General features: G+C 35.6%; 1 pseudogene; it reads left to right on the top strand.

Annotated features, from left to right (window-relative positions):
• Positions 1-23,465: 23,465 nt before the first annotated feature.
• On the top strand, positions 23,466-26,013 carry LOC148586299 (uncharacterized; annotated as a pseudogene).
• Positions 26,014-26,494: the final 481 nt, after the last annotated feature.

Here is a 26,494-nt window from a genome sequence, read left to right as displayed (position 1 = left end):
CTTCCTCACTGACATCAGAAAGCTTTCATTTGCTCTTTTTATAGCCACTAGTTGGGGAGGCATGCACGTGCTTGATTCCCATGTTCAATAATAATAAATGTAGTTTGTATGTGATATTTAACATTAAAAACTTAATTTCATATGTAAAATGTGATATTTAACATTAACAACTCAATTCTTACACAAACACGTTTATTCAATAGCATAGTATATGTTCTACATGTTGAAGAAACTACTTTTCATTTCTATTTTTTTTTTTTTTTTCCGCTTTTATTTTCTTCATACTCTGCTATTATTATGATTGGTTTTCCAATTACACAACGAAGTCATGTAAACGCTATTATTTAAAACAAAATGCTGCAAATTTGAATATAAGACTATGACCCATCTTAAATTTTTTGTCTTCCGAGGATAAGTGCAATGATCTTTGACAAACAAAAAAAAAAAATTAGTACCCACTATGACCCATCTAATTTAATTTGACTTTATTCATGGAGACCCAACAAGTAGCTTCTACAAATTATTAGCATATTTTATAATGTCTACAAACACAAACCCTGCTAAACATACTCTAAATACTAATTAACCACCTCTAGGTGTTGTGGTTGTGTGTGTAAGAGAGCGAGAAAGATGGGGGGGCAAAGAAGATTTCAGCAAATGGCATCACATGCAGCTCCCAAATAACCTTGAAAGTGATGGAAATTAAATGAGGAAGTTGGTTGCTGGCTGTGCAAAAAGCCAGTACTGGGAACTCACAGCCTACAAGTGCTGTGAATGCAATTTTTTCCTTCGTGAATCATGCCTTGACCCTGTTCGATTATAGACTGTGTGCTGCTCGTTGGCAAATTACGCATTCATTCTCACCCGGAATCCAAACCAGTTCACTTGCGAAGCGTGTGGTGGGAAAAACATTGACATTGCCTATTGTTAGAGACATCTCCTTATCCAACTCTCTTCCAGATAATGAAGATGAAGATTCAAATAATAAGATAAATAGATAACTCTTATTATCTTGTATAGCTTTCAAATTATACTTGATAGAATAGATTTCAAATTGTATTTGCTTTAGTATTTGATTCCATCTCTTTGTAACAAACTCAATTATAAATACAAAGCCTTAGCCTACGTTAAAGGCAAGGCAGCAAGCAAATTCAATTTATTGGATTTTATATGGTATCAGAGCCCTAGTGACTCACGTCAATTTTTTTTTTCCCTGCTCTACGTTTTTTTTTTTCTTTCTTTCCTCAATGGCAGAAATACCACTCCTCCCAACCCAACAAACACCACCACCCATCACAACCCACCAAACGCCACCCTTGGTGACCTTCACCAACTTCAATCCTATTAAGCTCACTCAAGATACATATCCTATATGGCTACCTCAAGTTGTTCCTCATCTCAAGGGAGGAAATCTCTATGGCTATGTTGATGGCACTTACAAGTGCCCTCCAGAAACAATTACCACCACAACAGATGGAGTTGAGACCACATCCTCCAATCCTGCCTATTTGCATTGGTATATGCAAGATCAACTTATTCTTGGTGCTATAACATCTGCTCTATCCAGCAAGATGCTTTCCCATGTCACACGGTGCACCACCTCCATGGAAGCATGGACCACTCTGAAGAATTTATTTTCTTCTCAGTCTAAGGCACGCTCAATGCAGGTGCATTATCAACTGAATACTCTCAAGAAAGGCAACTCCTCCATTGCGGATTATTACCAGAAATTCCAGGCTCTCACTGATACGTTATCTAGTATCGGCCAACCTCTCACTGACGTTCAAATGCAATCTTTTCTCCTTGGGGGTCTAGGATCTGAATATGATCCCTTCGTTACTTCCGTTACCACACGGATTGAACCTCTTTCGGTTGAAGAAATTTATGGCCATCTTCTCTCGCATGAAATGCGCCTAGAACAACACCACAATTCGATTGACTTATCAATTGCTGGAGTTAATGTTGCTGATCGTAGCTATCCCTCACGTGGTCGTGGAGGACGCCACAACTACCGTGGTTTCCAATTTGGGTCATCATCACATCCGTTTCGAGGTAGGGGGCGTGGATCCTCACATGGGGCATCTTCACGCCGTGGCACCTCAAACAATTATTCTCAGTCGCAGTCTCACCGCCCAATCTGCCAGGTATGTAATAAAATGGGTCATATTGCATTCGACTGTTATAATCGATTCAATCAAGCATATCCCAGAGATCTTCACAGAGATCAGTCCAACTCATTACATGCATACTACACCGCTCCTTCCGGTGGAATGGATCCTGCTTGGTACCCTGACTCCGGTGCTACCCATCATCTCACTTCAGACATTGACAATCTGAATCTCACAGCTGATGAATACAAGGGGTCTGATCAAATCCGAGTCGGCAATGGTAATGGGCTTTCAATCAAAAACATTGGAAACACTCGCATTTTTACTCCATCTCAAAACTTTGATCTTTTCAATGTTTTACATGTCCCTGCTATCTCCAAAAACTTAATCTCTGTTCATAAATTCACAAAAGACACTAATACTTTTTTTGAATTCCATCCTCATTACTTTCTTTTGAAGGATCGCAAATCCGGGAAAATCTTGCTCCACGGCCCGAATAAACATGGCCTCTATCAATTTTCAAATTCCGCAAATAAGCTCCCTGCATCTGTCCATGTTGGTGAGCGAGTCTCTACTTCTCAATGGCACTCCCGGCTAGGTCATCCCGCCTTACGTGTGGTCCGTCGTGTGCTCTCAAATTTTCGTCTTCCAGTTGCGTCAAATAAATCGATGTCTCCTTGTCCCGCTTGTCTAAGTTCCAAAAGCAAGCAGCTCGTCTTTCATTCTTCACATTCCATAGCCACGTGTCCTCTAGAATTAATATACACCGATGTATGGGGTCCAGCTCCAGTTCTTTCTAGATCTGGCTCCAAATATTATGTGTCTTTTTTGGATGCTTTTAGCAAATATACGTGGCTTTATCCAATGTCGTGTAAGAGTGATGTTAGCTCTATTTTCTTGAAATTCAAATCTAATGTGGAATGTTATTTTAACTCTACTATCAAATCTGTTCAATCTGATTGGGGTGGAGAATATCGTCCATTAAATAAAATTCTTGTTCAATTTGGCATCTCTCATCGTGTTTCTTGTCCACACACACACCAACAAAATGGTTCAATTGAACGCAAACACCGACACATTGTCGAAACTGGTCTTGCCTTATTATCTCATGCAAAAATGCCCTCAAAATTTTGGGATGATGCTTTCTCTACTGCATGCTACCTCATAAATCGTATGCCAACATCCGTTCTTAAAAATAATTCTCCATTTGAAATTCTTTTTAAATGCTCTCCCGATTACACTTTTCTTCGCACTTTCGGGTGTGCATGTTGGCCAAACCTTCGTCCATATAATTCCAACAAATTTCAAGCTCGATCTATTCAATGCCTTTTTCTAGGTTATAGTCCTTTACACAAGGGTTACAAATGCTTACATTTATCCACTGGCAGAATTTATATTTCCAGAGATGTCCGCTTCAATGAATCAATTTTTCCTTGTGAAATTGAGGCCCCTTCAGAACTACCCACACAAAATCAAGAGATCCGGCCATTTTCCATAGCCCAATTCATACCTCCGGTTGGCCCATCTCACTCTCCCAAAAATTCTGTCTTAGAGTCCAGCCAAAATTCAGCCTTAGAGTCCAACCAAAATTTTCCTGCACCTACGTCATCAAGTACTCCATCTTTATCCACTACATCATCTTCACCCACATCACCCACCTACTCACAATCTCTTCCAGATTCATCCTCTGTTTCTATCGCCTCACCTCCATCTCTCTCACAAGTTGCAATACCCACTGAATCACCCTCACCCAATATTCAATCCAACTCTCATCATCAAATGATCACTCGTGCCAAACACAACATCTCCAAACCAAAACAATTCACAGATGGAACTGTTCGGTATCCCCTTCCTCGAGCGCTCATTGCCGAATCCACTCCATCTTTGGTTGAACCCACTTGCTATTCATCAGCTGTCAAAGACGAAAATTGGAGGAAATCTATGAATGTGGAGTTTGATGCACTTCTCAGGAACCAAACGTGGGTACTTGTTCCACCGTCGACAGCCAAAAACATTGTTGGGTGCAAATGGGTCTTTCGGTTGAAAAGGAAGGCGGATGGATCAATTGATCGCCACAAATCACGGCTTGTCGCAAAAGGTTTTCATCAGCAGCCTGGAATCGATTATGGTGAAACTTACAGTCCGGTCATTAAACCCACAACGGTACGTATTGTGCTCTCTGTTGCTATCTCTGCTGGCTGGCCAATACACCAGATTGATATTCAAAATGCTTTTTTACATGGAAATTTATCTGAGGAAGTCTATATGTCTCAACCACCTGGGTTTGTACACCCTCAATTTCCCTCTCACCTGTGCAAATTACAAAGAGCATTATATGGTTTAAAACAAGCCCCCAAGGCTTGGTTCTCCAGACTTAGCAATAAACTCCTGAGTCTCGGCTTCTATGGGTCAAAATCAGACACCTCTTTGTTTATATTCAAGAGTGAACTGTAGACCATGTTTGTACTTATTTACGTAGATGATATACTGATTACTTCTTCTAAACCTGCTGCTATATCTGAGCTACTTGAAAATCTTCACACTGAATTTGCTGTCAAAGATTTGGGAAAATTAAATTTCTTCCTAGGCATTGAAGTGATTCCCCGCTATCATGGTGTTCTGTTATCCCAACATCGTTACATTTTGGACATTCTGAAGAGGACAAAAATGTCTGAGGCAAAACCAGCAACTTCTCCCATGGCCTCATCCACGAATCTCTCAGCTTTTGAAGGCAGTTTGTTTTCAGACCCAACACTATATCGTAGCACAGTTGGAGCTCTTCAATATTTATGTATTACAAGACCCGACATCTCCTTCAGTGTGAACAAACTATCTCAGTTTATGCATAAACCTACAGACATTCATTGGCAATCAGTGAAGCGGCTACTTCGGTACCTCAAACACACAATTCAGTTTGGTCTCCAGTTCCACAACTCACCTTCAAATTCAATTCAAGCCTACACAGATGCTGATTGGGCTGGCAACCGGGATGATCGTCGTTCCACCGGTGGTTACTGCATATTTCTTGGAAAAAATCTGGTCTCATGGAGTTGTAAAAAACAACAGACAGTCGCACGGTCTAGCACAGAGGCCGAGTACAAAGCACTCTCAAACACAGCAGCTGAACTCCTATGGATACTTTCTTTGTGTTCTGAACTCGGTCTGCAATTCACACAAGTCCCTACCTTGTGGTGTGATAACATAGGAGCCACATATTTATCTTCGAATCCAGTTTTTCATGCACGCACAAAACACATTGAGATCGATTTTCATTTTGTACGTGACATGGTCGCTCACAAGAAACTCACCATCAGATTTTTGTCCAGCAAAGACCAACTAGCAGACATTTTCACAAAACCACTGTCCTCAATTAGGTTCGGATTTCTTCGTGACAAACTCAACATCACTCCGTTACAGCTGAGTTTGAGGGGACGTGTTAGAGACATCTCCTTATCCAACTCTCTTCCAGATAATGAAGATGAAGATTCAAATAATAAGATAAATAGATAACTCTTATTATCTTGTATAGCTTTCAAATTATACTTGATAGAATAGATTTCAAATTGTATTTGCTTTAGTATTTGATTCCATCTCTTTGTAACAAACTCAATTATAAATACAAAGCCTTAGCCTACGTTAAAGGCAAGGCAGCAAGCAAATTCAATTTATTGGATTTTATACCTATCTATGTATACAGCAACTGTCGACTTTGGATTCACTCTAGTTGTGCTCATTTTATAGGCACCATCAAAATTAAAGGACATGCTCACTCCCTCACTTGCACCTTCTATTTTAGTCAAGTCAAAAAGCACAACTCGAAAGTCTGTTTGGAAAATGTCGATATAAAGTATGCAGCTTATTGTTATGATGATCACAAGTGTGACTACATTGTCCACATACGATATGCATATAGGATTATGAAGGTGAGTGAGACCAGTGATCCCGTTGACTATTCTATTCATTTAGTTGCGGACAATGATCTAAAAGAGGATGAAAAATCTGTCCCTTAAGAGATCGAACATTCAAGTCATCTGATAATAACTAGCTTAAAAAATGCTTATTTTCTATATTAAAGTAAGTTTTATTATACTTTATTTTATACCAATTCTTTTATTTTATATTTAGTTGTGAAATAATGTTTAATTATTAAATGTGAGCTTAAAATAATATTATAATACAAATTATTGCCTTTTGTAGGAAAAGAAAGAAATAAAAAATAGAAAAGAAAAGAGAAGCCAAATAAGAGCAAGCCAAGCCATATGCAATGAAAGAAAAGACAAAATAAGAAGAAAAAAAAAGTTCTAGAGGCTTAAGCCAAGCCAAGCCAAGCCAAAACAAAAACTCAAAAGAAATGAAAGGTGGTAACACGTGAAAAGATGAAGAACAATTGCGCAAGAAAAGTATCAAGTGGAGTATCAAGTGGGCCATGCGTAAGCAAAGGAAGAGAAGAGACCCAAGTCAACAAAGGAGACCAAAAAGAAGAGAAAAATCCCTAGCAGAGAAGGATAGAGTACGTGGAAATAAGAAAAGAAGAAAATGCGGTGAAAGCTTGACAAATCAAATTAAAATAAAATAAAATAAAAAAAAAGGAAAACCTTTTCCCTTAAGAAATTTGATGTAAAAGAGGATGAAAAACCAATCTCTCATAAGATCAAATATTTGATTCATTCACAATATAGTTTAATCCTAAAAAATGAGGAATTCCTAGATGTCAAGCGTTGTGAGTAGTGCATGCAATTTATAGTGGTGCCCTTGTTTTACAACTGTGCGTAGTGTAACTTCTCAATTCATACAAGATGTACTAAACTACCCTAAGAGGTTATGCGATAATTACATCACACTACAAAAAATCAATTTTTTACTGACATAGATTTTTTGACGTGTCAGGTGGTCTGACACGTCAGTAAATCTTCCTGACGGGGCAATTTTGACGTGTTTCATGCGTCAATATTATAAGCGTCAGGAATGGAAAATTTCTGACGCGCCAAAGATGGCACGTCAGAAATTTCTGACGTGTTAAATCCAACACGTCAGAAATTTTTGACGTGTTGGATTTAACACGTAAAAAACAAAATTTGACGTGTCTTTTTTTGACACGTCAAAAATTTCTTGACGTGTCAAAATTGACACGTCAGGAAATTTAAAAATTAATTAAAAATAATAATTTTTTTTTTAATTTTTTCTGAATTTTTTTTTCAATTAAAAAATGTATTAATTTATTTATTTATTTTTTTTTTTTGTAATTTATTGAGTGGTGCAGAGAAACGAATTTCTCTGCACCACTCGTTTCTCTGCACCACTGGTGCAGTGAAGTGGTGCAGAGAAACCCAACAAATTGTTGGGTTTAAAACAACGAAAAAATTTTCTCATCTCTGCAAAAATTTTCTCCAAAATCTTTCTCCGTTCTCTCACTTCTTTTCGATCTCCATTTTCAAAAACCCAAACCCACACTGAAAAATCTTCAAACAATCAAAACCCAAATCAAAAAATCAAAAACCGAAATAAAAAAAACAATCTGAAAAATCAAAAACCTAAATGTCAAACCCAACAAATCTTTAAAAACATAAAAAAATCTTCTTCTCTTCTCTTCTCTTCTCCTCCTTTTTTTTTTTTTTTTTTTCTTTTGCGCAGAAACATGCTTCTCTTCTTCTTCTCTTCGATCTCCCTTCTTTTTCTTCTTCTTCTCTTCTCCCTTCTTTTTCTTTTGCTTCTCTTCTTCTTCTCTTCTCCCTTCTTTTTCTTCTGCTTCTCTTCTCCCTTTCTTTTTCTTCTTCTGCTTTCTTTGATCTGCCATGGAGAGAGAAAGGAGAGGAGAGAGATCAGAAAGTGTTGGGAAAATAAATGAGGAGGAAAGAATAAAAAGAGGAAAAAATTGAGGGAAAATAAGAAGTGTTTCAAATTTCAAAAATCCGTCCAAATTTTTTTTTTTTTTTTTTTCTTTCTGACGCTCTATTTTTGGTGCGTCAGAAAATTCTGACGTGTCTAACTGACACGTAAGAATTTTCTGACGCGCCAAATTGGAGCGTCAGAAATCCGCCCAAATTTTTTTTTTTTTTTCTTTCTTTCTGACGCTCTATTTTTGGTGCGTCAGAAAATTCTGACTTGTCCAACTGACACGTCAGAAATCCGCCCAAATTTATTTATTTATTTTTATTTTTATTTTTATTTTTTCTTTCTGACGCTCTATTTTTGGTGCGTCAGAAAATTCTGATGTGTCCAACTGACACGTCAGAATTTTCTGACGCCCCAAATTGGAGCGTCAGAAATCCGCCCAAATTTTTTTTCTCTTTTTTTTTCCTTTCTGACGCTCTATTTTTGGCGCGTCAGAATTTTTTGACGTGCTAAAAATAGCATGTCAGAATTTTCTGACGTGCTATTTTAACACGTCAGAAAAATATTTTCTGACGTGGCATTTTTGCCACGTCAGAAAATAGTGACGTGGCAAAAATTATGTACTGTTTGCCACGTCAGAAAATAGTTATTTTTTTGTAGTGTCACCAACACCCGCTCATCCTACATAATGTAGATTCCAATGTGCGATCGCTCTATTGTTGGGCTTGCGATCGAACACAAGGTGGCTTCATTTATAAAAGTGTCAAGGATTCGTGTTACCTTGATGCTCAATGTATTTTAATTCTAGAAGTCTTTAAATATAAAGGTCACCAGAATAGCCTCATCCTTGGTAGATTTTATCAACCAGAGTGTAATGCTTGTGGCCAAAGACCTCTTGGTGCTAAGACATTTGACTGCACTACCATTGTGAGTTCCGCTTGTGTATTAAAAATGTGCAACTCTTCCACTTATAACTCGGCATAAATATGATACACATCTCTTATTTTTCATTTATGCTTTTGAACATGACTTCAAAGAATATTATTGACAAATTTGGAAGGAAGAAAATAATGGAAAGTATTAGTTCTATTATTGTAAAAATTTTCTTTGAAAAACATGGTTGGATTAATTAGATTTATTTATGTGAGAGAGACATGGAGGGAGAACCTTATTTTATAAAATTTAATTCAATATACATTCATTATTACTAAAACTCGTGCTGATATATACATATATAAAATATGTTATCTTGCCTGCTCTACTTATCAGTGGTTTTCAAAAACACCATATCTTTATCTTGATCATTCTCTCGTCAACAAAAAAGTAGAACCCATGAAATAAAAAAAATAAAAAAAAAAGTAAGATCTACCATCCCAACCTGTAACACCTTGCAAATTTAATAAAAAATATTTTATCAAATTATATTTTAAAAGTATGAATATTTAAATCTCTCCTGCTTCTTCTATTGTAATTTAATTTTTCTCGCAAACTTCAACGTAATATCATACCCTATCATTATTTCAACAACAGGATGCATTGAGGAGTTCATTAGAGATACTTTGAGTATCAAACGAATCATGCATGTCAAAAATATTAAATAGCCTATGAACATCTTAGCACAATCAGTCACAAGTTATTGTCCATACATGTCTAGCTAGGGTACCTATGTTTGGCACGTTGAACATCTCTTATCTCTCTGTTCAGGTATTTTCACAGTTGAGGGAATAATAGATTTATTCATCTATCACAGTCAACAAGTGATAAAGAAAAAAATGTAAACTGGGAAATATAGCAAGGATATTGGTTTTCTGCAGGAGAAACTTGTGACTTATTTTTATTTTATTCTGTCAAATCCCCCACTTTTATTTTTATTTTATTCTGTCCACTCCGTTTCATTCCTTCATTCTGTGGATTTGATAAGAAACTTCTTAACGTCGTGACCATTATGGCTCCGGCAATAAAAAAAAAAAAAAAAAAAAAAAAAAAAAAAAAGGGGGATGTAGAGACCTAGAAAATAACAACTTAAGAGAATAAATGAACATATATGTTAGAATATATGGAAAATATATTATATTTTTCATATATTACATAATTATGTTAATATTTAAATATTCTCTATTTATGGGTTGATTGTAATCATATATTGATATCGTAATCAAATCAAAGGGATTTGATTACCAAACTTATATTTAGACATTACCCTATAAATAAAGACCTTTGTATTGTAGACAAATAAAGTTAATAAGCACAATGTAGCCCTTAGGGGTATTACTAGTGGTGGACGTAGGTGTCTAACACCAAACCACCCGTAATTTCTGTTGTAATATATGTGTTACAAACTATTGTTTTTATTTTCTTTCTTCTTAAGCCCTTTTATTCTTTGATTAATATCCAACTAGTGGTTTCTTAGAAATTATTATTGTGACCGTTTGGTTATTAAATACCATGTAATTTCTCTATACGTTTTTTCACCATGAGTGGTTAAACCCTTCACTTTTATTGCTTATGACCGTTGGTCATTAACAATTCCATGTGTTTTAATTCTTCAACAATTTTGACCATTTACAAGGTTTTATGGCATTGTTCGTTAATAAGCTTTTACGGTTTTTCTTCAATCATTGTTGACCGTTTGGTCATAAAGTCTTTCAAGACTTTGGACAGAAAAAAGTGTGAGCTTGCTTTATATATATTAAGCCAATTTTCTTTGTCTACGTGATATACGAAAAAAAAGCACTTGAGATATATATTTTTATATCTATAAATGTTACTTCTATTTTTTTAATTATGGAGTTGTTGTTCTACAAGAAAAGGTTTGGGTTGTTCTATTACTCTTCGTTATTTGGAAGTGCGTCCTTAACGAAGATAAACGCTATAGTCTAATCCTGGGAGGTTGCGTGTCAAAGGATCCGATCGCACCGAGTTATACACTCCGGGAGGCACGAATCAACCTTTAAGGACAACGCTCTTGCGTGATTCTATAGCACATTGTGAGATCTTTCCATACTCTATTTTCATCTCTTATATTGTATTTATTTTATTGTTAATATTCATATTGTAATTATTTTATATCAATGAGAATTTGTGCACCATCCAAAATTATTTCCAACAATCTTAAAGGTTGATTATGATGGTTGCACAAATATTTTGATTAGTATCATAACAATAGTATTTAAACTTATAAGAAGGCAAATACTATAAGAGTTTGCGGTATGTAGTTCACATATGAGAAAGATGAAATCAAATATTTGAATGGAAAGATTTTGTATTCATTTATCAGAAAAAGAATTTAATTTCTTGTGTAGTTGTTGAAAATGAAAATATTTTAATTGTATGAGTTTTCAATTATTTGAACTCAATCTATTGATTGTCAAATAAACTTTTATTGTTGGGTTACTATTCTTACAATAAAAAGAGTTAAGCATTTTTATGGATTTTTTAGAACTTAGCATTTTTTTTGTTATGATGTGCTAAGCTTGGCTGGAAAACATCCATGTAGATTAATAATAATAACTGTGAGTGATTACTCATTTTTGTGATGGAGAAAATAGATAGACGTTGCTAATTGTGTGTAGAGAATACTACTTTGCTAAAGATTCTTGCAGGAAAGCATATGCTAGGAAAAGGAGATATGGTGCGCGTATTGAGTCGATTGGTTCTCACGACACCTAATTGGTGTATAGTGGCGACAATCTATTTTGGAGGATATTGGTAAAATTGTTGGCTCCACTGTGAGTTCTTAAATTATGATTCATAGATCTTGATTTATTTTTTTTCAAGACATAATATACAATCTCATTTATTAAAATGAGAAAAAAAAAATTGAAGTTATGATGTTGCTCCTTGATTGAATTAAAGCTGGTGCAAAATTTTATAATTACATGAATCTCGTATATGATAAGTGGTGGTTTCTATTGATTCATCTATTTCAAAAAAAAAAAATAGTATCTAGCATTTATGTTAGCTATGACATGCTAGATTAGCATAACTACTTTAAGTTATTTGGTAATTCCTCATATATACCATTCAGCTTTCAAATTTCTCTGACATGATGATTCCGAATAAAATATATGTGATTATTGAGGTTCATTTGATACATGATAAATTTATCATATCATAAGAATGATATCATTGGCGTATTTACTAAAATGAGCCAATAATAGTTGATTATTTGGTTGGGCTTGATACTTTGAATATTTATTGGGGCTTTAGTTAAAAAGATTTTATTTTTAAAATCTTGATAGAACTTGAAATATGCAATCCCTATATATATAATATATAAGGATCATGTTAAAAAATCACAAGTGATGATTAATATTTTAAAAAAAAAAAACAGCTTTAGAACTGTCAATTGACAGAAAATAAAGAAGATGAAGTGACATATCATACTTAGAGAAAGATGAGCTCATAGAAGTCTTTTCTTAAAGCACTTGTGAGCTATTAATGAAAATTTATTTTCTTGTGAATATTTGGTTTATTCCATTAATATTTAGCATGATAGATTTATACATGTAAATCTTGGCTACATCAAGGGGATGAAAAGAAATTAGAATATTGGAATAAATGATGAATTCTATAATTGTCAGTTTTGGGCTCACCACAAAAAAAACAAGGTTTAGCGACATGGTTATTTGGGGCATTTTTGGCCAAAAAAATGTCCCTATTGATTTCGCAACGCTTGATTAGGGGCACTTGGGACACGTCGGTTTTTATGGCGACTAGAATTTAAGATTGAGACGTTTTTTTACTAAAGAGCGCCTCAAAAAGGGGACGTTTGGAACAAAGCGCCCCCTTTTTTAAAAGGGGGCGCTTAGTTGTGAAAAACGCCCCATTTTTAAAATGGGGACGCTTCCTAGGCAAGCGCCCCTTTTTTAAATGGGGGCACTTCCTAGGCAAGCGCCCCCTTTTTTAAATGGGGGCACTTTCTAGGCAAGCGCCCCCGTTTTTAAATGGGGGCGCTTCCTAGGCAAACGCCCCCATTTAAAAAAGGGGGCGCTTCCTAGGCAAACGCCCCCAGTTAAAAAAGGGGGCGCTTCCTAATCAAGCGCCCCAATTTTAGAATGAGGGCGCTTCCTAGGCAAGCGCCCCCCTTTTTTAAAAGGGGTCGCTTGCCTAGGAGGCGCCCCTTTTTTAAAAGGGGTCGCTTGCCTAGGAAGCGCCCCTTTTTTAAATGGGGGCGCTTGCCTAGGAAGCGCCCCCTGTTTTAAATGGGGGCACTTACCTAGGAAGCGCCCTCATTATAAAAATGGAGCGCTCAGGTGGGCAAGAAAGGGGGCGCTTGGTGTAAAGGGCCCCTATTTCTATATGGGAGCACTTCTACGCCGCAAAGCACCTTCAATAATTAATATATAGAGAAAATATTTTTCCCATGCAATCCATATATATTTTTTATATTCTCCTGATATACAATACGCAATACAATATTGTATTGCGTATTTTCTCCATAAATATTGAATTAATCCATAAATATTTTCTCCATTCATCAATCTCATACAATCTTTTATATATATATATATATATATATATATATATATATATATATATATATATCTCACAATACATATCTAATCCATATATACAATCTCATATCTCATAAGACATCTAAATCCAAAATGATGATGTCATAAACACAAACTGTACCACATCTTAAAGAGTTAACAAAAATTGTACCATAGATATGAAATAAAATAACCAAAACGATATCATAAACACAAAGTGTACCACCTCTTAAAAGAGTTCACAAAAATTATATATTGCTCGTAAACGGCCAGTGTATTCTGCATTTTCCATGACCTTGTCATAAGCGTCGTCAGTTGCCCAATTTATTGATCCATGTGTCAAGCTTGAGCTTACTGCAGTGTCTTGTGAACTCAGAGCCCTCATCTTCTCCTATATTTATATAGAATATGGAAAAGTGTTACGCACCAACTAATCGACTCATAAAGACTTACAATATTATAGTGTTTTTGAAAAAATAAACACATGCATACACAAATTAAATATACAAGTTAATCACATACAACTTTGTCCTCAATGTTTGTATTGAGGAAATTGATATGTTACATGGTGAAATGCTTAGAATTTAATTTTTTGGAGCAGATAACTTTTTGGGAGGCATGTCTTACTCTTACTGATTATTATTTGAGACACCTTTTCCTTAGATTGCAAGATCGATGATTAGCTAAGAGTTTAGATTTGCCTTATTTGGTTTTGACTCTAAAATAAATTTTCTTTACTGTTTTACCTAGTGCCCATAAACAAATTTCAAAATGATACAGTAGTCAAAATTTAGCAGTAGAAAGGGACTTCAATGGAGTAGATCACTATTGATGATGCTATATATTTTTCTACCCTTTTCAACACATCCGTGCAAAGTATTTTCTCCAAATGAAAATATTATTTGATCTCAAATTTCTAGCTAGTATGTGTGAAAAGATTTTTGTTAGTTGAAAGTGGCACCTTAATTATCATGAGAAAAATACTTTAAAACTTATTTTTTTTTCGAAAATCAGATGATTGACTAATAATTTCCTGATGATAAGATAAATTTTATGGCAAAGATAAGATCTATCTGGTGGATAAGACAATTAAAATTCAAAAAATGGCACCAATCTCGACGAGTAATTTTGGATAGTAAAGCAGACTATTCTGGCACTACCAATGAAGAGGAAAAACAAAGGAACATGCTAATAAAGGATAAGGAAAAACAATAAAATTAAAAAAAGAAAAAAAAAAAAAAGAGAAGGTATTACGAACGAACTGCACAGTGAAATCAAAACTGAATTAAATCTGAAAGAACACTACAAGACAACCACGGAGATTCTTCAAAATTGTGATTACTGCATTCAACAAACCAACTACACCCTAAAAGCAGAGAAAAATTTGCTGGATTTAAAATCTCTAATTCTCCTAAAAATCATAATACATCAAAAATCTGACTATTAGAATCCTAAATCGACAACTTAAAGAGACAGCAGATACAAAGAAAAACAGAGACAGAGAGAGACTCACTAGTACAGGAACGTAGAGAGAGGCAGGCCGGTTTCGACTAGAGAAGATGGCCGGTGGGTTGGCCAACCGTGCGGGTCACTGGGCGCCGGAGAGAGAGATAGGAAAATCGAGATTGAGAGAGGGGCAACTGGCGCTGTAGAGAGAGATATGGATCGATATATATTGAGGGAGAGGGGAGAGGCTAGGGATCAAAAATATATATCAGGATATATATATATATATCCTGATGCAGAGAGGGGGGACTGGCGGGCCACTCAGGGAGAGGTTAGGGAAAATATATATTGAGGGAGAAATTAAGTCTTAGAGCGGGAGCTGAGGAATCAAAAGGAAAATTAAGTTCCCGCTCGCAAAAACAAAAAATATGAATATATTAAAATTAAAAAACACTTATAAATTTATTTATAAAAATAAACAGTAAATACAAAAATTAAAATACATTTAAAAGAGACTTAAACTAAAAAATATATAAATGCAAAATCAGTTAATGTGGTTGTCTAGATTAAAAATTCATCTATGTGATATGAAAACAAAAATAATACTAATTCAGAAATTATCGGGATAGGCCACAATAATAATTTAATTCCTGTAATCAATTAAATTCTGTCAAAGTAGTTAACGGATTCCATTAGTGTATCACATCATTACCAATAAATACATGTCATTCTTATTTAAAAGTAAATAAATATATTAAATATATAAATTAATTTTAATATTAAAAAAACAATGAGGGCAGGGATCGGAGGGGGTGGCCAACAAGCCACCCCTAGAAATGGCCGAGAGTGGCGTGCGGCCACCCCTAGCCACCATGGGGTGGCCCGCGTCCCACCCCTTAGGTGGGGGTGGCCTTTGGGCCATCGTTGATTAATTTGGTTGGGGGCTGGGGGTGGTGCACGGCCACCCCCAGCAAAATCTGGGAGTGGCTCGACGGCCACCCCACTTGCGGAGTGGCACGCAAGGCACCCCAGGGTGGCCAAGGGTGGCTGCGCGCCACCCCAATGGGTCGAGGGTGGCGGCAAGGCACCAGGATGGCTCCTTGGCCACCCCTGTGGCTACCAACCGGCAACCAACCCATATTTAAAAATAAAAAATAAAATAATAATAATAATTTGTAAATTTTATGGGTATTAATTATCATTTCCCCCCATTGAACTACGACCACTCGATTACCATATACCCCTATCAACTACCAACTTTACATTACAACCCCGACCATCAAATTAAACTATATCCTTTCGCTACTAAAACCCACATTCCGTCCGCCAAGGTTGTTTAGTCAGACGGGATCAACCAGCCATCACGTACGTGCGACTAGTTCATAGGTAGGGATTCGGTGGTGAGTGGGTGGGCGTTGGGTTAGAATTAACGAAAAATTTCATAAGATTTATTTGAATTAAAGATATTGTACGGGGAGAGGGAAAATATTGAAGGGAAAATTAAGCTCACGCACTAACAAAAATAATTTCGGTGCGCCTACTATCCAGGCGCCCCTATTTAAGTGCGCCGGCTGGCAAGTATCCCTAATTAGGGGCGCCTACCAACTAGGCACCCTTAACAAAGGGCGCCTAGCTGGCAGGCGCCTCTAATTAAGGGCGCCTAGATGGCAAACTCCCCTAATTAAGGGTGCTTGCCAGCCAGGTGCACTTAATTAAGGGCACCTAGTTGGCAGACGCCCCTAATTAAGGGCGCCTAGATGGCAAGCGCCTCTAATTAAGGGCGCTTGCCAGCCAGGTGCACTTAATTAAAGGCGCCTAGCTGGCAGGCGCCCCTAATTAAGGGCGCTTGGATAGCAGGCGTCACGAATTAAGAGCGCTTGCAAGCCAGGTGCCCATAATTAGGGGCGCTTGCCAGCCAAGCGCACTTAATTAAGGGCGCTTGCCAGCCAAACGCACTTAATTAAGTGCGTATAGCTGGCAGGTGCCCCTAATTAAGGGCGCCTGGATAGTAGGCGTCCCGAATTAAGGGTGCTTGTCAGCCAGGCACACTTAATTAAGGGCGCCTAGCTGGCAGGCGCCCCTAATTAAGGGCGCCTGGATAGCAGGCATCCCGAATTAAGGGCGCTTCCCAGCCAGGCGCCCTTAATTAGGGTTGCTTCCCAGCCAGGCGCACTTAATTAAGGGCGCCTAGCTAGCAGTCGCCCCTAATTAAGGGCGCCTGGATAGCAGGCGTCCCGAATTAAGGGCGCTTGCCAGCCAAACGCCCTTAATTAGGGGCGCTTGCCAGCCAGACGCACTTAATTAGAGGCGCCTACCAGCTAGGCGCCCCTAATTAAGGGCGCCTAGATAGCAGGCGTCCCGAATTAAGGGCGCTTGCCAGCCAAGCGCACTTTATTAACTAAATTGGGGCATGTCCTATTGGAATGTCCCGAATTAAGGGGACGTTTTTCTGCGCAGGTGTTGCTAATTTTATTTTGTGTCGTTTACACAATAAAACGTCCCTATAAGGGGATGTTTTCTTAAAGCGCCTCTATTCCAAGCGTTACTAAACCTTGTTTTTTTTGTAGTGGCTATTCACCAAAGTGTGGGGGGAAGCCATTATTTTGTTTGTCACATTCATAAGCATTGTTTGGAATACCTCGAAGTGTGGAGGAATTTAACAAATGTTATGTTACCCAAACCTAAAATGAGGAAACTTGGTTTTAAAACCTATGATTGTGATTTTATTGGTTTTACATGTAATAGTTCATGCTATAGACTCCTTATTATCAAGAGTGATGTTTTAGATTACAATACTATTATTGAATCTAAAAATGTTATTTTCCTTGAACATGTGTTTCCTTTGAAAAATAAGAAAAAATTATTTCATGAATTTTCTGTTGCTTCTAATAAATTGTTGATGGTGTGTAAGAATTGAAAAGAAGCAAGCGAGCTAGAATGGAAGGAATCTCGGTAATGATTTTATTGCTTATATTGTTGATAATTATTCAATATATTATGATGAAGCAATTAAATCTCTAGTTGATGCATTTTTTGGTTAAAAGCTATAAATAATAAATTGGAATAAATTATGTCTAACCATGTTTGGGAACTCGTTGAGTTACCTCATAAGACTAAACCAATTGGTTATAAATAGGTGTTTAAGAAGAAACTTAAACCGGATGATACAATAGATAAGTACATGGTAGACTTGGTAGCTAAAAGCTACAAGTAAATGCATATGTTGATTATTTGATACTTATTTTCCGATTACTAAAATTGCATGTATTGGAATGTTATTTGCCATTGCTTATATTTATAAACTTGTTGGACATCAAATCGATGTCAAAGTTATTTTTCTAAACAATGAAGAGATTTATATGGAGCTGCCCAAGGGACTAGTAATCCCCGGTATGGATTAAAGCAAGCTCCTAAACAATGGCATGAAAAGTTTGACAAGGTGATATTGTTTAATTTATATTTGATTAATGATGCAAGTAAATGCATAGCAAGTTTTACATTAATGAATGTGTCATTATTTGTTTATATTCATGACTTGCTTATTTTGTGAACTAACATTGATGTTGTGCATGAAGTTAAAAGATTTCTTGCATCTAATTTTGATAGGTAAGACATAGGTAAAGCGAATGTCATGTTGGACATTAAGGTTATTAGAGATAATTATTACATTATTTTATCTCAGATATATTATGCACGAAAGATGCTTAAAAGATATGAGCACTTTGATTATCTGCCTATGTTTACACCATATGATTCAAAAATATATTTGGTTAAGAATCACGGTGATTGTGTTTTGCAAGAAAAATATGCACAAATCATTAATAGCTTGATGTTTTGACAAACTGTATATGCCTTGATATATATTACATATATTGTTAGTAGATTGAGTAGATATACTCATAATCATGGTATTGAGCATCGAGATGCTATCTCTAAATTGTTGAGAAACTTTAAAGGCACAATTAATTTTGGTTTGTCATGTTGTGATTATCCTGTTATATTGAAAGGATATTGTGATGCTAACTGGATTTTTGATTCAGATAAGCAAAGCCTACTAGTGGCTATGTGTTTACTCTGGCTAAAGGAGTTATCTCTTGGAAGTCCTTTAAAAAGAATTGCTTAGCAAGGTTTACTATGGAGTCAGAGTTAATTGCCTTGGAGAAGGCAGGAACTGAAGATGAATGGCTAAGAACCTATTGGTTAATTTATTTTTATAAGCTAACACAGTTCCACCTATGTGTTTATTGTGATTTTCAGGCTGCCAAAGCTCGAGCAAATAATTTATAATAAGAAAGTGCACAATATTGTGAGACAGCTTATTGAGACCGGTATATGTCCATGGACTTTGTGAGGTCATAAAAGAATTCTGCAGATTCTTTGACCAAACCACTAGCAAGAAGGCTAGTGAGAGAAGCATCGAGGGGGATAGGACTGATACCCAAATCATGACACTGTGATTGATACCCAACCTCTGTGATTGGAGATCCCATGAATGAGGTTTAATGGGAAACGAAGTCACAAGTGAAATGAGTTATGGTACTGTCAATTTATGTTTATTAACTATCTTGTTGAAAAGATTAGTTATGAGTCCATCCCTATGGTGTAAGACAGTACAAGATGCAGAGTGATTAAGGATGAGCTTAAAGCTCTTAATGGATCCATAGTCCCTACCTGTTGGGATGGGGTGTTCCCTGCACACACTCTTGATGGATACCACCTATATGAGTGTGGAGGTGCTATCTCCTATGAGACTTGGGTAGGTCTCTAAAGCGCTCATGAAAGCCATTTTATGGTGTAATAACAAAAGATGCAGAGTGAGTAAGGATGAGTTTAAAACTCTTAATGGGTCCATAGTCCCTACTTGTTGGGATGGGATGTTCTCTGCACACATTCTTGATGGACACCACCTATGTGAGTGTGGAGGTGGTGCCGCTTCCTATGAGACTTTGGCAAGTCTCTAGAGCACTCATGAAGCCCAAAGGCGCATGGCCTGTATAAGGCGCCAACCCGCTATAGAACAACCCAATTTTCTTTATTTGATTTGATTTGACTTTTTGTTTATTTGATTTGATTTAATTTTTTTTGTTTTTGGAGAAAGTTATGCGGATGATAAGTTTGTTTAACTTGTGGATTTGGTTAAAAGAGTTTAACTCTACCACGATTCATTAAGTTCCTACTTATTTATCCTGGGTGCGATTAAAACCTTCGGGTACCACACCGATGCGTGCTTTCAATCTCCTTTTATTTTAATGTTTGTAACATGTGGGGGATTGTTGTAATATATGTGTTACAAACTATTGTTTTTATTTTCTTTCTTCTTAAGCCCTTTTATTCTTTGATTAATATCCAACTAGTGGTTTCTTAGAAATTATTATTGTGACCGTTTGGTTATTAAATACCATGTAATTTCTCTATACGTTTTTTCACCATGAGTGGTTAAACCCTTCACTTTTATTGCTTATGACCGTTGGTCATTAACAATTCCATGTGTTTTAATTCTTCAACAATTTTGACCATTTACAAGGTTTTATGGCATTGTTCATTAATAAGCTTTTACGGTTTTTCTTCAATCATTGTTGACCGTTTGGTCATAAAGTCTTTCAAGACTTTGGACAGAAAAAAGTGTGAGCTTGCTTTATATATATTAAGCCAATTTTCTTTGTCTTCGTGATATACAAAAAAAAAGCACTTGAGATATATATTTTTATATCTATAAATGTTACTACTATTTTTTTAATTATGGAGTTGTTGTTCTACAAGAAAAGGTTTGGGTTGTTCTATTACTCTTCGTTATTTGGAAGTGCGTCCTTAACGAAGATAGACGCTATAGTCTAATCCTGGGAGGTTGCGTGTCAAAGGATCCGATCGCACCGAGTTATACACTCCGGGAGGCACGAATCAACCTTTAAGGACAACGCTCTTGCGTGATTCTATAGCATATTGTGAGATCTTTCCATACTCTATTTTCATCTCTTATATTTTATTTATTTTATTGTTAATATTCATATTGTAATTATTTTATATCAATGAGAATTTGTGCACCATCCAAAATTATTTCCAACAATTTCTTTGTGTTTATTTTATCTATATTGCTTCCGCTTATTTCCGCATAATCATTATTTCAACAATATACAAAATGAAAGAAAGTTTTGGAGACATACGAATAGAAAGAAGAAAGGAATAAATATGTGTTATGTGCTCACTTTCTCAAGCATGTAACTGGATAAATTTGAGTAAGTTCTTAGAGGCTTATTCCAAACAAAAGTTTGGGCATAAACTTCTTGATACCTTTATTCATCGACTCCATTCCTTTAAATAATCCAGCTTTTACAATAATTCCCCCAACTCATCTTCACAGGTTGATGAGTGACAGGTAGCTCAAGATAATAATAACACTATCTAATGAAAGATATAACAAGAATGGTTAAATAGCTTAAGCTTTATTGAAATGTTGAGCTGCTGTTGCCTCTTCATAATATTCTTGCCCTTGCACTTACTTTCTTTGGCCATCACTATTAAAAATTAGAAATTTTGGAAGCGTAGCAAAGTTTTTGTTTTTTTTTTTTTTTCGTCCAAGAAATTAGAAGTTTTATCCTTTATAAGCCATCTCTATGATAGCTAGGCCTATTACTCTAGGATAATGAACTTCAATATTGGTGCTAACTTGGTGAGGCTTGCAATAGATATCTAAGATCGCTAGAAAATAGGATGTGGTTAAAAAAAAAAAACAAAAAGAATAAATGAGCACATATAAAAAGAAAAGAAAAGGTGGAAGCAAAAAGAAAAAGATGTAAAAAAGAAGAAAATAATAAAATAAGAGAAGAAAGGAGCATGTACAAAAAGAAATAACAGCTTTGTTTGTTAATGTGTTTTGGGAAGTTTTTTTGTTTTTAACTTGTAAAAGTGTTATGATGTAAAATAAATTAGAAAACTATTTTTGTATTTTTAATAGTGTTTTGTGTTTAAATTCTTTGTTAATGTTTTTATTTTGAGAAAAGAAAACAAAAGACAAAAAATCTAACTAATGAACCCAAAGGTTTGAGGACAAAAGAAAGAGAAAAAAAAAAGTAGGTTCATTATAACCCGTTTCTTTCATACTTTTGGGTGCATATCAAATTTTTGTTTTGCCATCGACAGTAGAAATTTCATCTTTTGTAATCCATCTGAACTTCCAAGAAATAAAGTTGTGGAGAAAATAGAAAAGACAGAGTATCAAAATCAAGGACTATTTATATTGAGAGAGAAAAAAAAAATTGATGAAGAAGAAAAGCAAAGAAGATTTGAAGACCAAGAAAATGACAAATTCAAGAGAATAGAAGAACTTTCACCTAAAGAAAAAAATGTTTAGAGAGCAACTAAGGAAAAAAGAAAGGAATAATCATGTTCATTAATATAAATAATAATATCAATCACGGTTTTGGAAGCATAGCAATATTGTTTTATTTCTTCCACCAAATCATCCTTTGCAAACCATCTTTGTGATTTCTCTTGCCAAAGGAGAAAAAAAGGTTTGTGTGAAAATTTAAGGAGAAAGAAGGCACTACAAGCTTGAAGTTGTATAATGTAAGGTGCTACACTCTCTCTCTCTCTCTCTCCCTCTCTCATTCCTTTCATTGGTTAGGCTCTTTTCTATTGCAATTATGTTTGTAGTGATATTAAAAATGTAATTCAAAGATTTAAAATATTTAAAATGTATTTAAAAGTTGTTAATTTTTATGGTATTTTTATAGTACCTGTTATTTCAAAATTTCCTTTCAGCCATAGATCTACTCAACATGAAACCATGTTTGTAAAGTTGGAAGTTGTTTCTTCCGGAAGGAAACCAATCAAGAGTTATAAGATAGAAAAATAGATTAATCCAGCCAAAATCAAATTTACAAGGATAAGCTAAAAGACAATTTCCTTGTTATAAGATTAATCCACCAAAAAATGACCATGACAATCTCCTTTGGACAGAAATTTTTTCCGAACCAGTCTGGAGGAAATATCCTCAAACCCATTTAAAATATTGTCTATAAACATTTAAAAAAACATATTAAATTTAGTCTAAGTTAGTAAACTGTTATTAATGACTTTAAAAATTTAATGTGTCTTTTAAATGTTTATAGACACATGACACTATTTTAAATGGGCTTAAAGATATTTCCTCCATACTGGTTTGGAGGAAATTTCTGTCCAATCTCCTTTAATAACAACCATATGTATATACCCTTACAAAAGGAAAATAAGATCCTTTTGAAATCACTTAAATAATTGCAGTAGCTTGGATTCGATCTTAAATCACGTATTACTTGGAACTAATCTTTCCTTAGTCAAATTTACGTAAAGGCCATCTTAATTTTTCAGTCTTCAAGGGGATATATATATATATATATAAAGGTTTGTTAATTAATTAAAATATTATATATTAATCTAATTTGACTTCATTCATGAAGACTGAAGACCCAACAAATGCTCTATGTATCATCATCCTATCACAATATATATATATATATATATATATATATATATATATCTGAATGCTAATTAACCACCCTTTGGGTTTTGTGCCTCTGTGACTGTGTATTAATTAGCAGAGAGTAAGATGGCGGCCGGTGAGATTTGGCATCATTTGCAGCTCATAGATAACCTGGAAAGTTATAGAAACTGCTGGCTGTGAGGAAAGTCAGTATTGGGAAGTCGCGGCTACAATTGCGGGGAGTATTGCGATTTTATCATTCATGAATCATGCCCTGAGACAACAAATCGCAAGATATGGATAGAGGCCAGACATGATTTGAGCGAGAACCATCACTTGATATCCATGAAAGAGGTGGCGAAGAATGGAGATGAGAAGAAAGTAGTAGTTTGCTCATTGTACGAGCAACCGGTATCATCTTTGTTAGTGTTAGGTAACAACAACATTACCTTTTACAAATGCTACTTCCCCAACTGCACCTTCCTCCTTCATGAACCATGTGCACAATTACCCATCGAAACAACACACCCTCTCCACTTCTCATACCACAACCTTTATCTCATACCGCCAACAGAGATTCAATATTGTTGCGGTGCTTGCGGTAAAGTTTTCAGTGGACGCTTCTATTACAAATGTAGCACATGTGATTATAGGCTCCATGTTACATGTGCTTCTCGTTGGCGAAATATTAGTGCTGACAAATGTAACCCACACGCATTCATCTCCACTCGAGACCCAATCGAGTTCACTTGCCAAGTGTGTGGTGTAAAATGCAGTGGCATTGCATGTCTATGTAATAGCTGTCTACTTCTAATTCATTCTCACTGTGGTAAATTTCTAGGCACCATCAAAATTAGAGGACATGGTCACTCCCTCACTTGCACATTTTCTCTTAGTCAAGTCAAAAAGCACAAGTGTGAAGTCTGTCAAGAAGAGGTGGATACAAAGTATGCAGCTTACTATTGTGATGATCAGAATTGTGACTACATTGCCCACTTACGGTGTGGATATTGGATTAGGAAGGAGGGTGAGGCCTGTGATTTTGTTGACTATGCTACTCATTTGGTCGAGGGCAATGATCTAACAGAGGATGAAAAAGCTGCCCTTCAGGAGATTGAACATTCGAGTCATGCACAACATAAATTAATACTTAAAAATGAAGAGCTTTTGGATGTCAAGCGTTGTGAGGGGTGCATGCAATTTATAGTGTTGTCCCCATTTTACGGTTGTGTGCAGTGCAAGTTTTTCCTCCATATAAGATGTACTAAACTACCCCAAGAGGTTATGCGACCATTTCATCACCAACACCTGCTCAGCCTACATAATGTAAATTACAATGTGCAATCGTTCAAGTGTTATGCTTGCGAGCGAACTAAAAGTGGCTTCAGCTACAAATGTGTCAAGAATTCGTGTCGCAATAAAATATTTGATGCTCAGTGTATTTTAATTCCAGAAGCCTTTAAACATAAAGGCCACCAGCACTACCTCTTCCTTGGTAAATTTGGTCAATCAAAGTGTAATGCTTGTAGTCAAAGACCTTATGGCACTCAAACATTTGATTGCACTACTTGTGGGTTCCGCTTGTGCATTAAATGTGCTACTCTTCCACTAGTAACTAGGCATAGATATGACACACATCTCCTATATCTCACTTATGCAGCTGAAGATGATTCTGGAGAATATTATTGTCAAATTTGCGAAAAAAAAAAAGGAATGAAAAGCTTTGGTTCTATTACTGTAAAAATTGTGATTTCGCTGCTCATCCTCAATGTATTCTTAGAAGAACTTAGTTGGATTAGTTACATTTGTTTATGTGACAGAGATATGGAGGGAGAACAATTGTATACAATTTAATTTAATATACATGAAGGGAGAATCTTTTTTCTTATGAATGTAAAATATTTTGATATTTTGAATGTAAAAATAATGTAAAATGTAAACCCTAAAATATTTTGATATTTTGAATTCTCAATGTCATGCACGGCTACATGAGAGGGTGAAAAAAAAAAAAAAAAAAAGAAAAGAAAAAAAAGTTATATAGAAATAGGGAAGGACCTAAAAATAAAACTTTGCAAGCCCAATTAATTATAATTTACTCAACTTAAACCTCTCCTTGAGATATTCATAATTGAATGAGGTATTTTGATTTTACGTTCACCTTATCCATCTTTTATCTTTGAGTACTCAATCACATGATCATCCACAATACTTGTATTAAAAATAAAATCTTTTAAGAGTACTAATTTTAGTAACCACTTAACTAAAATTCTTAGGCATGGACTTAAACGATCAATTCTAGTAAATTATCTCAAGGAGATATTTATATTTCCTACGAAGAATATCTCAGTGCAACAACCAAAAATACAAGCTATGGATCTCAATTGGTGATGAGTGCTAAATATTATATATTTTGGCCCCTTAACTTGTATTTGTTAAGTCCTTAACTTTGTTATTTTCTGATATTTTTGTTAGTTTTAGTATCTTAGTGCTTTGCAGATTGTTAAGAGAGAACTGCGGGTTGAAGGGGAAAATTACGAAGAAATTGAAGGTTTTTGGAACTGCGCTCGAGTGCACGTCCATGTCAGCTCTAAGCGCAGCGCTTAAGTGCTACACCGCAGACGCCTTGAAGACCCGAGTGCGCTCAAGCGCACTCACGCTGACATGGAAGCGCTGAAGCCCTAATTTTTTAGTATATAATGCATTCTTTTCTATTATAAACACATTGGGAGGTGCCATTTAGAGCCGTTTTTCGACTTGTTGTCGTTCTTACGCTCTGTCTACGTTTCTCTTCATAAGTTTTTGGTTTTTTTTTTTTATGATTTTAATTCATTTTAATATGAGTTTTGTAATAATAAGAGGCTAAAACCTTCAACTAAGGTTAAAGATGACACCTTGCCATTGATAAAAAATTACGTTCTTGTCGTTTTATGTATACAATTCGATGTCTGATCAAATTGTTGTTCAAATTTAATTCAATTGCTTGATTAATTTCATGTGATTGAATGTTGTGTCTTTTATTCATACAAAGTTTTATATTCGTTGTGTTTCATTCATGGATACATCGAATGATTCGATTGAGAACTTATATCCATTGTGATTCGTCTATCAAACGGATACAGTGGATGATTTGATCTCAATTGGATATTCGTTGTGAT

The sequence above is a fragment of the Corylus avellana genome, chromosome 4 (assembly GCF_965113065.1).
Source record: "Corylus avellana chromosome 4, dhCorAvel1.hap1.2, whole genome shotgun sequence".
Taxonomy (NCBI): domain Eukaryota; kingdom Viridiplantae; phylum Streptophyta; class Magnoliopsida; order Fagales; family Betulaceae; genus Corylus; species Corylus avellana.
The sequence above is the reverse complement of the archived record's forward strand: the minus strand, read 5'-3'. Positions and strand labels throughout refer to the sequence as shown.